Raw genomic sequence first — 17030 nt, forward strand, 5'->3', positions numbered from 1 at the left:
GGTAATGATTTAGAAGACAGGGGAGAACTAATGGAATTACAGTTTTTTATATATATAATTTAAATTATATATATATTTAACATTTTTTGATTGGCCAACCCCAGCGTTAGTGTTTATTTCATCCTCAGGACCCTAGGAGGAAGGTAGTGGTAATCCCGTTGCAGAGGCCAGGGAAGCTTGCTGATGTCACGCAGCTGGCGTGGGTCTGGCTCGGGCTGCGAGGCCAGAGCCTGCACTCCTGGCCACTAAGGTGCTGAGTAGGGTCGTGGGAGTTGGGAGTACCTGAAGCCTGGAGTCCGCAGGGCTTTGTGGGCGCTGAGCGGGTGGGCCCAGTGGCCTCAATGCTTGGTGACCGGGCGTGATCATCCACCGGAAGGGGTAGTAGCGGTAGTCGGTCGTGACCTGTGTGTGGATGTTCTTCCGCCTGAAGCCCGCCTTCAGCAGGGCAGACACCTGCGTCTCTTGGAACACGGTGGTGATGTCTGAGTAGTACTTGGACTTCATCAGCTCCCCCAGGAGGTGTGGTTGCAGTAGGTGAGGATGCTCCCTGGCTTCAGCAGGCGGAAGGGCATGGTCCCTAATGAGGTTGAACTGGTGTGTGTGCCGGGTCCCCTCACACAGCGGGTACGTGTCGTACAGGATCCCATCGAAGTGACTGTCTGTCAGGTGGGGCGCCACCTTCTCCCACAGGCCTTTCAAGGGAACCACCTTGCGGGGAGGCCGCTGAGCCCAGTCCTGGAGCCGCTGGAAAACTTCGTCGTTGCATTCAACGATCCAGTGCTCGTCGATGTGGGCCTCCTGCACCTTCGTAGCTGTCATGGCCGCACCGAAGCCCACCTCCAGGACCTGGCCCTTTCTGGAGGCGGCGGCGGCCGCCAGCGCTTGCCGGTAGGGTTGTCCCAGCTCTCCATCGCCAGTTCGCCCAGGATCTGCAGGTGCGTATCCCGCCCCGCGCGAAGACGCGGGTCGCGGCGCTGGCGCTGGTGCTGTGCGCCGCCCAAGCTCTGGATGCGCAGGGCCAGGTCCCTGCCGGGCCTTCTGGGAGGGGCCCTGGAATGATATTCTCGAACAGTTGGGAAGGGACGTGATTGAGTGCAAAAGGACAGAATTTGGTCTTTGCATTTCTAGCTCTTTTATTCGTTGTTTCAAGACAGAAACCAGGATTGTGTGCTGCCCTCACAGCATGCCAAGCCACGACGAATATTTAGGTCACTGTTAACACAGTTTATGGTAATAAGGGGTACCTACATATTCAAAAAGATTGTACTAAATAATTAGGACCACTTGAGTAACTAGCTCTGAAGATTATTATAATTTTTATGTTTTCTTTTCTGTATAGACATGCTCACGTTTCAAATTAAAATCAAACCTATTATTATATTTACAACTTGTTATCACCACGTTGAAGTAGTAGTTGTAGTAATGGGGCCATGTGGAAGTCCTCTTTCAATTGCTTGACTTTTTTTTTTTTTTTTCAGTGAAATAAGAAACTCATCAGTTGAGAATGAAGATGGGGCAAGACGTGCAGTAGTTTGCAGAAAGAGAAGGTATGAAACAGTGATCCAGGAGAGTAAGATTGTGAACAAAATAAGGACTTGCTGTGTAACTTCCAGGCAGTATTGAGCCCCACTTGAGGTCTGTGGTCATGGTTTTAAAGTGAGAACAGTTAAGTGTTGATCCTAGCCACATTGATTTTCAGGGGTACAGGAGTGGACTAGGTAGAGATTTGGATTTAAAAGGAGTTGAGACTTTGCAAGGGAGTTTGAAGAACCAAGAAATGTAAAGGAGTTCAGGAAGGATTCAAGAGAATGCTTATAATGATGGGTTCTTGAGAAGAGCTTAATAAAGAGGAGAGCAAAGACCTGTGAAGAGTTTGGGGCAGCAAAGATGTGATATCAGGCTATCTCAGGAAATACTAGATCTGCATTTTAGTACCTTTCTCTTCATTGTTGCCTCTGCTGCATGGAAAGATCTAGTTCTAGATGTAAGTTAGTGACAAGAGAAATGATACCAGATAGTAAATATTTAGAGCTTCTAACAATGCCTTTAACCTGGAAGGAATAACATTCAAGATTCTTTGTAAATGTGTTAAGGGATGGAAACAAGAATAGTATGATCCATTCCATTATGATATCATTTCTATAGTTACTATAAGCAGAAACGTGCAAAAAGAAGGTACTCAAGATAATTTTGCTTAATACAAATCACGGCATTTTCACAATACGTTCATCTGTAATTTTATCTCAAGTAAATAATGTAACTAACTTACCTTCCCATATATTTCCATTCTTAGTACCTCAAATATCTATACACAGCAAGTATTAAATAATTTTTAAAAATCTTCTACCTGATTGCCTATGTTCATGAAATAAAGCTCTGGTTTAGATGAAATGGCTAGGGGTGTGTGTGTGTGTGTGTGTGTGTGTGTGTGGTAGACAAGCAGAGGAAGGCAATTTGTCCTTTTTGAAACTGGCTGGAATGTCCTTCATTTTAAAATTTTGCTCACATTTCCTAACTTTTTGGATGCTTCCACAGTTATATAGCTGATGGTTTAGAATCATTAATTTAAACGCATCACTTTGCAGAAATAGATTTGCATAAACTATTACTTACTCTGAGCAATGGAATATATTTCTAATATTATTTTTGAGTCAAGCTGAGATTTCCCTTAGGAGTCATTTTTCCCCTTAATGCCAGCTTAATGCATTTATGGAAAAATGCTTTAAACATTTGGTGTAGGAATGAGCCATCCCTCTGGTTGTAAATTTTCTCCCCCACCTCCAAAATACAAAGGGTTATTACATGTTGTCCTCTGTGACATCCTGTGCCTTCTCTAGGAGTTAAAATAATTCCCATCTGTGATTGTTTCCAATTTTGTGGAAACTTTACTACCATGTGAAATAAATTTCATCAGACAAAAAGCTTATGTTAATAAATGGTACGTATATAATAAAAAAACTTAAATTATGATGACTTAAGTAACTGTCTATAAAGATGGGTAAATTACTATACGTTTCTGTAGACATGCCATACCAAATATTATACTTCCATTTTGTTATTTTCATGTTAAAGTGGCATGATATTTGGAAATCAAAGTTTCAATACAGTTTTCGTCTCAAAACAACTCCAGTTCAAGCCCTTCAGTTCTACTATATTATTAACCAGCTTTAACTCTCTCCACTGTCAACATGTTTGAAAACAATTTCTCATATTGCTCAGGTTACTGCAGAAGTGACTGCATGGAACTGAAATGTTGACTCTGAAGAGGTGATTACAGAATGATGAAAATGTTCAGCCCCTACCGATAAAGCATAAAAGAAACTATCTAGCTGAATTTTTCAAATTGAAAAACAAAAGAGAATAAAAGAAAAGAAAACGAAAAACATGTGATAACTACTGCTTTTGATGGATTATCCAATTTGAATAGGGTATACTCAGTAGAGCAGGAGTTAAATTTTTAAAAAAATCTTGCAAACCTTGGCTTTTGATTAGCTCACTATCATTTATTAATTAAAAACAAGTTTGGTCATTGAAGCAATAAAATGAAAATCTGTCACTGAAAGTTAATTATGCTATTATTAAGCATTCTAAGAATTCAGTCACAAAACTGCTATCTAATAATTGATTGATAATTAGGCGTAAAATTTTCACTATCAACACTTCTTAAAAAGTGTTAGGCCATGTTTAGGGTATTCTATATAAATATTCCTTTGAAGGGTCTACAAATTTTAGACAATGGGGCAGTTTGGATGTAGGCAAATCTCAAAACAGCTTAAGAGAAAAAATGCAATGGAAAAGCACTGGATAGGAAATGGTCAAACTTTGCATCAGAAAAGCAAGAAACAGTGGATTGAGAAAAAGAAAAGTGCTTATTTTTCTTGAGTAATTGGAAATCCAGAGATGAGTGGTTGGTTCAGAAGTTCAAGAATGCCAGAAGTGAGGTCTCTGATTCTCTTGGCCTTTCCTTCATGTTTTAGATGAATGTCTTTGTTCCAGCCAATAGGACCACATACTAGGCAAGAGAAAGGAACAAAGGCAAAGTGCAGAAGGGCAAACATCAGCCATCTCTAACCTGCTTTCCTGGAAGTTCCATACCGTGACTTACTTTTATATCTAATTGGCCAGAACTATGTTAAATGCTCTCTACCTGAAATAAAAGCTGAAAAATCTGTCCTCTAGCTAGACATTTTGGCTCCACAAGCAAACTTTGGCTTTATTCACTAGGAAGAGTGTGAAAATGGGTACTGAGTATGCATTCAGAAGTGATGACCAAGTATTAATCTGTACCCTATCAGAATGTAGAAATAAGAATTCTCATGCCTTGTTGCTAAGCAGCCCACTTCCTAATCTTATGTATAAAAGGCACATAAGAGTCCTGATCTAGGAGGTAAACAGGAGAGCAGTAGATTAGAATACATTAATTAGGGGAGGTGTTATGAGAATCTGGAGAACTGGAATTTCAGAAGGTAGAGTTCTAAGCAAAAGTGATCAGAACAGTTGGATTTAGGGTCCCTGAGGCCCTAAAACCTAGAGGGAAAAGTTCCTTCATATTCTGGCTCCACATGAACTACACGGGCTCATTTTCTCTTAATTCCCAACTCAAAGCCTCTTCTGACACCAAATCAATTTCTTCTTTTCTTCAATATTTTATGCTCCTTTTGGAGATTCATAAGGGCAAGAATTATCAGAAATGTATTTTATGTTCCACAAATTTCATATTTCTAAGGACACAGCAAGTTACCAATAATCATTATGGCTAGATGTACATTAATTAGGGATTCATGAAATACTGTCCATTATTATGATTCCAATTTGACATACCTTCCTCTGCATCTTTATAGGTCAAAGTGTGTAGGTCAAAGTTTGGGAGACTTTTTCTCCAAAGGGCTATGTAGGAAATATTTTAGGCTTTGCCAGCAACAAAATGTCTCTGTCACATGTTTTTCTTTGTTTACTTGATTTTTACAACCGTTTACAAATGTAAAATCCACTCTTAGCAGACCAGCCATACCAAAACAGGCTGCAGCTAAATCCCACAGGCAATAGTTTCCTGACCCACAGATAGGTTGTTGCTGAAGCAATATATATTGATATATATTTTGTCGCAAGAGTGGAACACGTTCTTTTTGGCACTATCTTGTGCCCTTTCTCATACTGCTCCCTCTGCTTGGATGCCCTGTTCCTGCCTTCTGCCTCAAGCACACCTACTCATTTTTCACAAGTGGTGTTATCTCAATTGTCTGTCCTGTTTATGATTTTTCTTCCTCTTATAAATAACCCGTGTCTCCTTTGTGGCTATGCTGGGCTCTGTACCTGTCTCTCAAAAACCCAAAATGCTGTTTTGTTAAACTGAAGTTATATCCCAAGAATAAGCAGCATCTCATTCATTTTTGCATTCTTGGTGTCAAGTAAAGTGCTTAGTAGATAATACACATTCATTAATTATCTGTTGAGGAGAGGAAGGAAGGAAAAGAGGGAGAAAGAAAGGGAAGAAAGAAGAAAGAAATGAACAAACAGCTGAACAAATAAAAGACGGGAGTTACTTTTTCACACTGGAGGAAGTATCTGAAAATTTTTGGACATAATTGGAAAGCAATAATTTCAAAGATTCAAGAGTTCACATATACATGTATCAACTTTTTTTTTTTATATTTCGCTTATTTTCTTTAAAAACACAACTTTTATCATGAATGTTCCTTTTTCCTGGAATGTTTGGTAAGATATTGGTCTCTTTGAATCACCAAAAATTAGTGACCACATTCAGTACTGAATGATGGATAGATGGAGGACTGCAAAGCCAATTAGACTATCTTGGATCTGTTCCCAATGTGCATATTACATTACCTTGAAAAAGTCACTTGGTCATTTTACAATCATCATCAACCTCTTATTTCAAGAGGAATGATCACATGCTTCCTGAACAAATATGGTAAGAATGATGGTAGCCATGATGATGATGAGGAGGAGGACAAATGCTTTTTGAAAGACTTACGTGCCAAGCACTTAGCTAAGCATTATACACATATGAACATGTACACACATCACCTAAACCTCGTAAAAACCTATGTGGTAGAAACAACTATCATCTCCAGTTTACACATTCATAATTAAAGCACTGGAATTTTAAGTCATTTGCTAAGGGCACCCATCTAGTAATTGGCAAAATTTGAACCAAGATACATCTGAAGCTAAACACATGAACTTACTACTCAGGGCAATTAGGCTGTGTCACACACAGGGTAAACTCACGTCATAAAAGATTTTTATGTATAAAAATAGTTAAGGTTTTGTTTTCTGCAGAGGAACGTGAATTTTTCTTTTGTATTTTGTGCACAGTTTATTGCTCTGTATTATATAAATAAAACTTAATATTTAGAGGAAATATTTATTTACCTTAAAGCAAGTAAATTAAATATTAACAACTACTCTAAGCAGTTATCAGCTTACCTCCTATAGGGGGAAATCTTTGTTGCAATTGTTATATGTATCAGCACTTGAAAAGAATTGGAGCTCCTCTAGTTAATCTTAAAATATTATTTAAATGCATAAAAACCATAAAGCAGAAAGAATGACTTTCAAGACTTTATACTTACTAAAAATAATGACAACAAGGTATCCAGAACAGACAGGTGCAAACCTTGGTAGATTCATATCAATGCATCTGAGTAATATAAATAGTTCATTTCCTTCAATTATTGCTGCCCAATATTAAAGTGCATTCTGTAGGTGGCATTTATTCCTTTGAGATTAAACATGTTCAGGAAAAAAAAAGCTACTATACAGAAAAAAGATGCTGCAGCTAAAATAGGGATTTGGGGGATGGGGGTGTCTGATGGTGCCCTCTGCTAAAAAAATCAAATAGATAAATATGTATTGTAGAAATTTTCTGTCTAAGGGAAATTCTTTTATCTACCCGTCAATACCAGACTGGCAAGTCAAGGACTGACCATGATACAACACATGACAAGAAAAGCCATTTTTTTCTCTAAATCCATTACTAAGCAGTATGAATATTAATAGCTAGTGAAAAACCAATTCTAATTTCCAGGCAAAAAGTTTATCCTATTCTTCATGGCCTAGGTTTGGTGAAAACAGAAATTGAGAACTTTAGCGACTGCTTGAATAAACTAGCTAAGAATTTTATTAAACAATATCATCCTACTTGTAAAAAGGCCAAAAACCTATACCTATCTGCTGTCAATGGGTAGCTGAAAGGGAAATCAAAATATTTTCGCTTGTTACACAATGCATTGATAATTATGCCATTAATACATGAAATTTTCCATATTAATCTTTGAAATTTTATACAATAACATCTACTTCTCTCAATACAGAAGAAAGGTCTGGGTTCTTCAACTATTATTCAGCTTTGCAGAAGTCACATATATTACCTTAATTACCTGGACTATGGTTAACAAAAGGCCATTAGAATAACAGGGCACACAAGTTGGTTCATTTTACCTTGGGAAGATACTGTCTGGTTTTCCCACAGATCATCAGCTCTTGCTTGGGGTGTTGTATGGTGCAATTGAGAGCAATGAATTAGGAACCACAAGGCAGAGTGTGGGTTCCCTGTGTGACCAAGTACAAGTCACTTATGAGCTCAGTTTTTTCATTTGTGAAATTGAGAGCTTTCATTATCACTTTAGAAACAAACCTAGGAAGCCTTCTCTACCTGATTTCCAAGCTCAGGGCAATTCAGATTCACATAATTTTACAGATATCAGGGGCTTCAGTGGTCATCTACATTGACCACTTCATTTTACTGAAATGGGAATCTGGCTACTAGGCCCAGATAACATGACAATAGCTAGAAAAGAAAGCTACCAACATTACAAACAATAGACTGGAAAACTAGAAAAAGTAGACACAAGAATTCAAAAATTCTGTGAACATAGTTTAGGAGCAAATAATCCACATAATCACAGCTGACTCTGAGAGCACAGCAGGAAAAGAGTACAGTAAAATCATTTGTATTAACATGAAAACCTTTAGCTGTCGTGAAAAATGTGTCATGATGCTTAGTACACATTTACCATTTTAAAAGTGGTAAGTTATGTATTTTAAAAGGTTACTCTCTGAAATGCTTAAAACAATAAAGCACTCAAATGCTAAAGATTTTCAGTGACAAATGGATAGCTCACTTATTGTAACACAATATTTCATCTTGATATAGCATATATTAAAGGTTGAATCTATAGCTGTGCAATTTTTTCACACTAAGTGTTATTCACTTTTATTGTAAATAAAACACAAGAATATTAACAGGAAGGTACAAAGGATTGTGATATTTCAATATTGTCACAGAAAAGGAATATGGTAATGGATGAATTGTGTCTGTGAACAATAGTTTCGAACAAGAGATGAGAAATATATGCATATATAATATAAAAAGAAAAAATTAACAGACATAATGATGAAGGGATATCACTACTGACCACATGGATATATGGAAATACTTTTAAACTGTTGGAAAATGCCATCTATAAATAAACATTCTATATTCAGTAACAAAATCATTTAAATGCTCATATAAATGAGCTTCAAGTTTGCTGGCTGGTATCCTATAATCATCCCACTGTGATATTATTATTTTCTTCTTTCCGAACACCATTTTGCTCATCATAGGTTTCCAATAAGTAGAATTAAATATATTCAAGATTATACAAATATTCCATTTACTAAACATTTAGCAAACTTTCACTGCTCTGTCTTCCAAGGTAATGCCATTAATATTTGATTTCATTATTTAATGCTTTTTCAAGCTTAAAAATATATTTTGCCTGTTTCAGGATTAAAAACTGATACAAAAAATCGTTTCCAAATATATAGTGGGTTTTAATTTGAAAACCCAGTCTAGAAATTCTAGCTTATCAGGGGAAATTACCAGCAATTATAGCTGCATTTCTATCACAGGGCTTAAATCTAAAAGTAGGATGGCAACTTTGGTACGGAGAATTAGGATAGTGGATTACACAGACTGAAGTATATGAAAAACGAAGTAAAATACAAGTGGTCCCATCCTTAAGGAGCAAGGAAAAGGGAAAAGGGAAGATAAGACTAGAACACAGGCAATTAACTTTTAGGGAGAAGAGACAAAGGCAGTACTTTCCTCTCTCTTCAACGTCTTTTCGGTACTGTCAAGGATAACTTTTGAATTAGCACAAGATGATGTGACTAAAATATTCTTTAACCCATACCTTTCTGATTTGTTCTTAAGAGTGTGTATATGGTGTAGAGAATGGGAGGTAAGGAAATGCTCCTCCAAATTCAAGAACCCCAGAGCCTGGATGACATTATGTTAGCAGTGACTTGTAGGGAGAGTAGGAGAAAACTGGGGTCAAAACCAGAGTCACCAAACTGGGAGGAGCAGCACAACACAAGTGTGATAACTGTGAAAAACAACAGTCATCATCAAGGACTGCATGAAGGGAGGTGCACTGGAGACTTTCAAGTACTATTCATTAAAAAATGAGATGGCAGCATATAAAACACAATATAAGGGGCCAGATGCTAGGGCCTTGTGGGCTCTTTTAAGGTAGTTTGAAGGGCTTTGAGACAAAATGTCACAGAATCTGAATTACATGTTAACAAGATCATTGTAGTTACTTTGATAAGAATAGACTCCACAGGGTCAAGAGTGGAACTGGAGACCAGTGAAGAGGCTATTGAAACAAATTAGTCAAGAAATGATGATATTCTTCTTTCTCTAATTGCCTTAGGTGCAAGGTTAGGTTGTTTATTTGAGATGTTGCCTGTTTCTTAAGGTAGGATTGTATTGCTATAAACTTCCCTCTTAGAACTGCTTCTGCTGCATCCCATAGGTTTTGGGTCATTGTGTCTCCATCGTCATTTGTTTCTAGGTATTTTTTGTTTCCCTCTTTGATTTCTTCAGTGCTCTCTTGGTCATTTAGTAGTGTATTGTTTAGCCTCCATGTGCTTGTATTTTTCACAGATGTTTTCCTGTAACTGATAACTAGTCTCATAGCATTGTGGTCGGAAAAGATACTTGATACGATTTCAATTTTCTTAAATTTACCAAGGCTTGATTTGTGATCCAAGATATGATCTATCCTGGAGAATGTTCCATGAGCACTTGAGAAGAAAGTGTATTCTGTTGTTTTTGGATGGAATGTCCTATAAATATCAATTAAGTCCATCTTGTTTAATGTATCATTTAAAGCTTGTGTTTCCTTATTTATTTTCATTTTGCATGATCTGTCCATTGGTGAAACTGGGGTGTTAAAGTCCCCTACTATGGTGTGTTACTGTTGATTTCCCCTTTTATGGCTGTTAGCATTTGCCTTATATATTGAGGTGCTCCTATGTTGGGTGCATAAATATTTACAATTGTTATATCTTCTTCTTGGATCGATCCCTTGATCATGATGTAGTATCCTTCTTTGTCTCTTGTAATAATCTTTGTTTTAAAGTCTATCTTGTCTGATATGAGAATTGCTACTCCAGCTTTCTTTTGATTTCCATTTGCATGGAATATCTTTTTCCATCCCCTCACTTTCAGTCTGTATGTGTCCCAAGATCTGAAATGGTTCTCTTGTAGACAGCAAATATATGGGTCTTGTTTTTGTATCCATTCAGCCAGTCTGTGTCTTTTGGTGGGAGCATTTAATCCATTTACTTTTAAGGTAATTATCAATATGTATGTTCCTATTCCCATTTTCTTAACCCAAAAGTTAGCAGACAGAAAGAAATCATAAAGATCAGATCAGAAATAAATGAAAAAGAAATGAAGGAAACGAGAGCAAAGATCAATAAAACTAAAAGATCGTTCTTTGAAAAGATAAACAAAATTGATAAACCACTAGCCAGACTCATCAAGAAAAAAAGGAAGACTCAAATCAATAGAATTAGAAATGAAAAAGAAGTAACAACTGACACTGCAGAAATATAAAGGATCATGAGAGATTACTACAAGCAACTCTATGCCAATAAAATGGACAACCTGGAAGAAATGAACAAATTCTTAGAAATGTACAACCTGCTGAGACTGAACCAGGAAGAAATAGAAAATATGAACAGACGAATCACAAGCACTGAAATTGAAACTGTGATTAAAAATCTTCCAACAAACAGAAGCCCAGGACCAGATGGCTTCACAGGTGAATTCTATCAAACATTTAGAGAAGAGGTAACACCTATCCTTCTCAACCTCTTCCAAAATATAGCAGAGGGAGAAACACTCCCAAACTCATTCTATGAGGCTACCATCACCCTGATACCAAAATCAGACAAAGATGTCACAAAGAAAGAAAACTATAGGCCAATATCACTGATGAACATAGATGCAAAAATCCTCAACCAAATACTAGCAAACAATCCAACAGCACATTAAAAGGGTCATACACCATGATCAAGTGGGGTTTATTCCAGAAATGCAAGGATTCTTCAATATATGCAAATCAATCAACATGATACACCATATTAACAAATTGAAGGAGAAAAACCATATGATCATCTCAATAGATGCAGAGAAAGCTTTTGACACAATTCAACAACCATTTATGATAAAAACCCTGCAGAAAGTAGGCATAGAGGGAACTTTCCTCAACATAATAAAGGCCATATATGACAAGCCCACAGCCAACATCATCCTCAATGGTGAAAAACTGAAACCGTTTCCACTAAGATCAGGAACAAGACAAGGTTGCCCATTCTCATCACTCTTATTCAACATAGTTTTGGAAGTTTTAGCCACAGCAACCAGAGAAGAAAAAGAAATAAAAGGAATACAAATCAGAAAAGAAGAAGTAAAGGTGTTACTGTTTGCAGATGACATGATACTCTACATAGAGAATCCTAAAGATGCTACCAGAAAACTAATAGAGCTAAGCAATGAATTTGGTAAAGTAGCAGGATACAAAATTAATGCACAGAATTTTCTGGCATTCTTACACACTAATGATGAAAAATCTGAAAGTGAAATTAAGAAAGCACTCCCATTTACGATTGCAACAAAAACAATAAAATATCTAGGAATAAACCTACCTAAGGAGACAAAAGACCTGTATGCAGAAAATTACAAGACACTGAGGAAAGAAATTAAAGATGATACAAATAGATGGAGAGATGTACCATGTTCTTGGATTGGAAGAATCAACATTGCAAAAATGACTCTACTACCCAAAGCAATCTACAGATTCAATGCAATCCCTATCAAACTACCACTGACATTTTTCACAGAACTAGAACAAAAAATTTCACAATTTGTATGGAAACACAAAAGATCCCGAATACCCAAAGCAATCTTGAGAATGAAAAATGGAGCTGGAGGAATCAGGCACCCTGACTTCAGACTATACTACAAAGCTACAGTAATCAAGACAGTATGGTACTGGCACAAAAACAGAAAGATAGATCAATGGAACAGGATAGAAAGCCCAGAGATAAACCCATGCACATATGGTCACCTTATCTTTGATAAAGGAGGCAAGAATATACAGTGGAGAAGAGACAGCCTCTTCAATAAGTGGTGCTGGGAAAACTGGACAGGTACATGTAAAAGTATGAAATTAGAACACTCCCGAACACCATACACAAAAATAAACTCAAAATGGATTAAAGACCTAAATGTAAGGCCAGACACTATCAAACAGAGGAAAACACAGGCAGAATGCTCTATGACATAAATCATAGCAAGACCCTTTTTGACCCACCTCCTAGAGGAATGGAAATAAAAACAAAAATAAACAAATGGGACCTAATGAAACTTCAAAGCTTCTGCACAGTAAACTATAAACAAGACAATAAGGCAACCCTCGGAATGGGAGAAAATATTTCAAATGAAGCAACTGACAAAGGATTAATCTCCAAAATTTACAAGCAGCTCATGCAGCTCAATATCAAGAAAACAAACAACCCAATCCAAAAATGGCAGAAGGCCTAAATAGACATTTCTCCAAAGAAGATATACAGATTGCCAACAAACACATGAAAGAATGTTCAACATCATTAATCATTAGAGAAATGCAAATCAAAACGATAATGAGATATCATCTCACACCGGTCAGAATGGCCATCATCAAAAAATCTAGAAACAATAAATGCTGGAGAGGATGTGGAGAAAAAGGAACACTCTTGCACTGTTGGTGGGAATGTAAATTGATACAGTCACTATGGAGAACAGTATGGAGGTTCCTTAAAATACTACAAGTAGAACTACCATCCCACTACTGGGCATATACCGTGAGAAAACCATAATTCAAAAAGAGTCATGTACCAAAATGTTCATTGCAGCTCTATTTACAGTGGCCCAGAGATGGAAACAACCTAAGTGCCCATCATCGGATGAATGGATAAAGAAGATGTGGCACATATATACAATGGAATATTACTCAGCCATAAAAAGAAAAGAAATTGAATTTTTTGTCGTGAGGTGGATGGACCTAGAGTCTGTCATACAGAGTGAAGTAAGTCAGAAAGAGGAAAACAAATACTGTATGCTAACACATATATATGGAATCTAAGAAAAAAAGAAAAAAAAAAACGGTCCTGAAGTACCTAGGGGTAAGACGGGATTAAAGACACAGACCTACTAGAGCATGGACTTGAGGATATGGGGAGGGGGAATGGTAAGCTGTGACAAAGTGATAGAGTGGCGTGTACATATATACACTACCAAATGTAAAATAGATAGCTAGTGGGAAGCAGCTGCATAGCATAGGGAGATCAGCTCGGTGTTTTGTGACCACCTAGAGGGGTGGGATAGGGAGGGTGGGAAGGAGGGAGTTGCAAGAGGGAAGAGATATGGGAACATATGTATATGTATAACTGATTCACTTTGTTATATAGCAGAAACTAACACACCATTGTAAAGAAATTATACTCCAATAAAGATGTTAAAAAAATGATAGATATCAGTCCTTTCATTTTTCAAAGCCAAGTGATAAATATATAATAGTAAAGACGTCTTCTGTCTAAACAAATTGTCCATAACTATAGTTAAAGCTGAGTAATTTTTTATTAAATCAAAATAGTTGGAAAGTCCTCCTTTATTCTCCAATTCAAAACATGATTCATTTAGAGATATGCAGATGGGTAATAGCTCTTCTTGGGTACATATTTTGCAACTAGACTTTTAACTTTTATTATATCAATAGGACAGTTATATGAAAATACTTTAATAAGGACATACATTTGAAATATCTATAGTCTTTTAAGAGACTATCAGCAAGACACTGCATGGAAAAATATTCACGAGCTTTCATTTAAAATAGTCTATGTCCAGCTTAAAAAAAAATGATGATAGAGTTCAGACATCTGGAGTGGTGCTGTGAGGAGCTCCGTGGTCCCTTTTCCAGCAAAACAACCATACCTGGTAGAAATTATTTTTTAAAAATGCCAAGCATTTTAAATCTCTGGAAAATGAACCAAGAAGATACAGCAAAGAAATATTTATTCAAGAAATCTACTAAGATTGGTAAGAACAGTGAAAGTGTGCAGCATTTGAGCCATGGCCCACCCCTTTCCCCACTTGCTCTAGTTTAAAGTGGCAAAACCCCTACCCACGTTGGGTGAAGCCAAGAACACAGGGGTACCTCTCCTCCTCAAGGCAGCCACACTCGTAGAGCAGAAACTGTACCCCAGATGCAGACCAAGAATACTGGAACCATGATTTGTCCTGGCTCCAGCTCAATTATAGGGTGGTAGTTCTAAGCCAGGAGAGGCAAGCTGAGAGGACCAGAGGCTACTATCTCAACCCAGCACCCTGATCATAAATCTGGGTATCACTCTGTGAGAAGGGGCCATTATCTCCACCCTCAGCTCTGGAGCATTGGTGTAGAGATTTTGCCCAGGGTAGGAGGCACACCATAAGAAGAGAGAGTTCCTAAGTTCTCTCGAAGGGAACTGACTTGTTTTGGGACAGAGAGTTCAAACCTAAGATCACTCTTGAAAACAAATGATGATTTTGATAATAAGCAATTAAGAGGAGGTTGTTTTCATTTTAATTAAGATTAACAACAAGCTGATAATAGACCAAACAAAAGTTTACTAGACAGAATCGGGGAAAGAGACAGCTCGGGTTGCTCCTGGAGTCATAAAAAGCCTCATATACTGGCTTCAAAGACTACTGTGAAAAGGTCCACATTTCAGTGGTTCAGACTATGGCACAATTTGCATCCTAGGGCATTGTCAAAAACAATAAAGCATATTGTTGGTAATTACTGTAGGTTCTTATCTAGCTAACTTTTATACTTGGCTAGCTGTCTACCACAGGCAGACAGCTTAATAGAGACATCAGGAAAAGATGTAAAAGCAGCCTTACTAAAAATACTGTTATGACAGAGTGACTGTACTGCCTCTGAGGAGTAGCGTTGAGGCTACACACTACAAGGGAAAGAGTCTTCACTTCAATTTCCCAATCATATACTAAACAAGTAAACTGATGAGTAAATAACAACAACAAAACCCTAGAGATGGGAATCAATATCAAGAGTGCTACAAACATTATTTAAAATGTCCAGTTTTAAGCAGAAAATTACAAGATATGCAAAGAAACTGGAAGGGCGACCTATAGACAGGACAATAAAGTAAGCAATGCAAACTGTCTTTAAAGGGCCCAGATGCCAGACTTAGTAGACAAAGATTTCAAATGTATTCTAAGAACTGAAACAAACCATACTTCCAGACATAAAGGAATATATGATAACAGTGACTCATCAAATAGATCATATCAATAAAAAGACAGAAATTATTAAAAAAGAATCAAGTGGAAATCCTGCAATTGAAAAGTACAATTACTAAAATGAAAAATTTATTAGAGAGGTTCAACAGTACATTAGAGCTGGCAGAAGAAAGATCCCATGAACTTAAACATAGATCTATAGAGATTATGCAGTCTGAAGAACTCAGAGGAAAAAAGTAAGAAAATTCAGTAGAATCTCAGAGAAATGTAGGACACTGTTAAGTGCATCAGTATATTTGGTTATTACCTTAACACCACAACCAGACAAAGATATCATAATAAAAGAAAACTACAGATGAATATCCTTATGAACATAGATGCAAAACCCTCAACAAAACACTAGCAGTTAAATTCAACAACATATGAAAAGCATTATACACCATGGTCAATGGGATTTATCACACACACGTAAGGTTGGTTTAACGTCTAAAAATCAATTAATGTAATATACTATAACAATAAAAAAAGAAAAAAATATAATCAACTGGATAGACACCAAAAAAAAATCATGTGACAAATCCAACAGCCTTTTATGATAAAAATACTCAACTGAGTAGGAATAGACAGAAAATTCAACTTGATAATGAGTATCTATAAAAAGCCCACAATTAAGATCATGCTTAATGGTGAAGGACTGGATGCTTCCCTCCTAAGATCAGGAATAAGACAAGGATATTTGGTCTTACCATTTCTATTCAACATTATATTCCAGGTTCTAGTCAGGGAAATTAAACAATAAAATGAAATAAACTGTATACAAACTGGAGAAGAAGCAAAACTATCTTTATTTACATATAACATGATCTTGCATATAGACTATCCTGAGGAATCCATTAAAAAAACCTCTAGAACTAATAAGTGAGTACAGCAAATTTGAAGGTTACAAGGTCCATATACAAAAATCAATTGTACTTCTATGAATAAAAATGAACAATGTGAAAATGAAATTAATAAAAATTTCCATTTACAATAGCATTAAAAAGAATACAATACTTAGGATTATTTTTAATAAAAGCAGTGTAAAACATAGACCCTGAAAATTATAAAATATTGTTGGAAGAAATTAAAGACCACCTAAATAAATGAAAAAACAGCCCATGTTTATGTATCAGAAGAGCTAATGTTGTTAAGATGACAATATTTCCCAAATTGATCTGTGGATTCAATGCTATCCTTATCCAAATTCCAGCCGGCCATTGTGCAGAAATTGATAAGCTGATCCTACAATTCATATGGTAATTTCAAAGAACTTCAAAGAGCCAAGACAATCTGCATGTTGTGAGTTGCCCTCTAGAGTGGCCCACATGGTGAGGAACGGAGGGTGGAC

The 17030-nt window shown here is 36.8% G+C and overlaps 1 protein-coding gene and 1 pseudogene across 2 annotated transcripts in view; both read right to left on the reverse strand.

Annotated features, from left to right (window-relative positions):
• LOC113619042 (bifunctional heparan sulfate N-deacetylase/N-sulfotransferase 4) overlaps positions 1–17030 on the reverse strand; it is a 289667-nt gene that overhangs the window by 123028 nt on the left and 149609 nt on the right. The window lies entirely within an intron of this gene.
• On the reverse strand, positions 187–1647 carry LOC113619223 (guanidinoacetate N-methyltransferase pseudogene; annotated as a pseudogene).

This window comes from Aethalodelphis obliquidens, unplaced genomic scaffold (assembly GCF_003676395.1).
Source record: "Aethalodelphis obliquidens isolate GAN/ISIS:26980383/991018 unplaced genomic scaffold, ASM367639v1 scaffold6, whole genome shotgun sequence".
Classification (NCBI taxonomy): domain Eukaryota; kingdom Metazoa; phylum Chordata; class Mammalia; order Artiodactyla; family Delphinidae; genus Aethalodelphis; species Aethalodelphis obliquidens.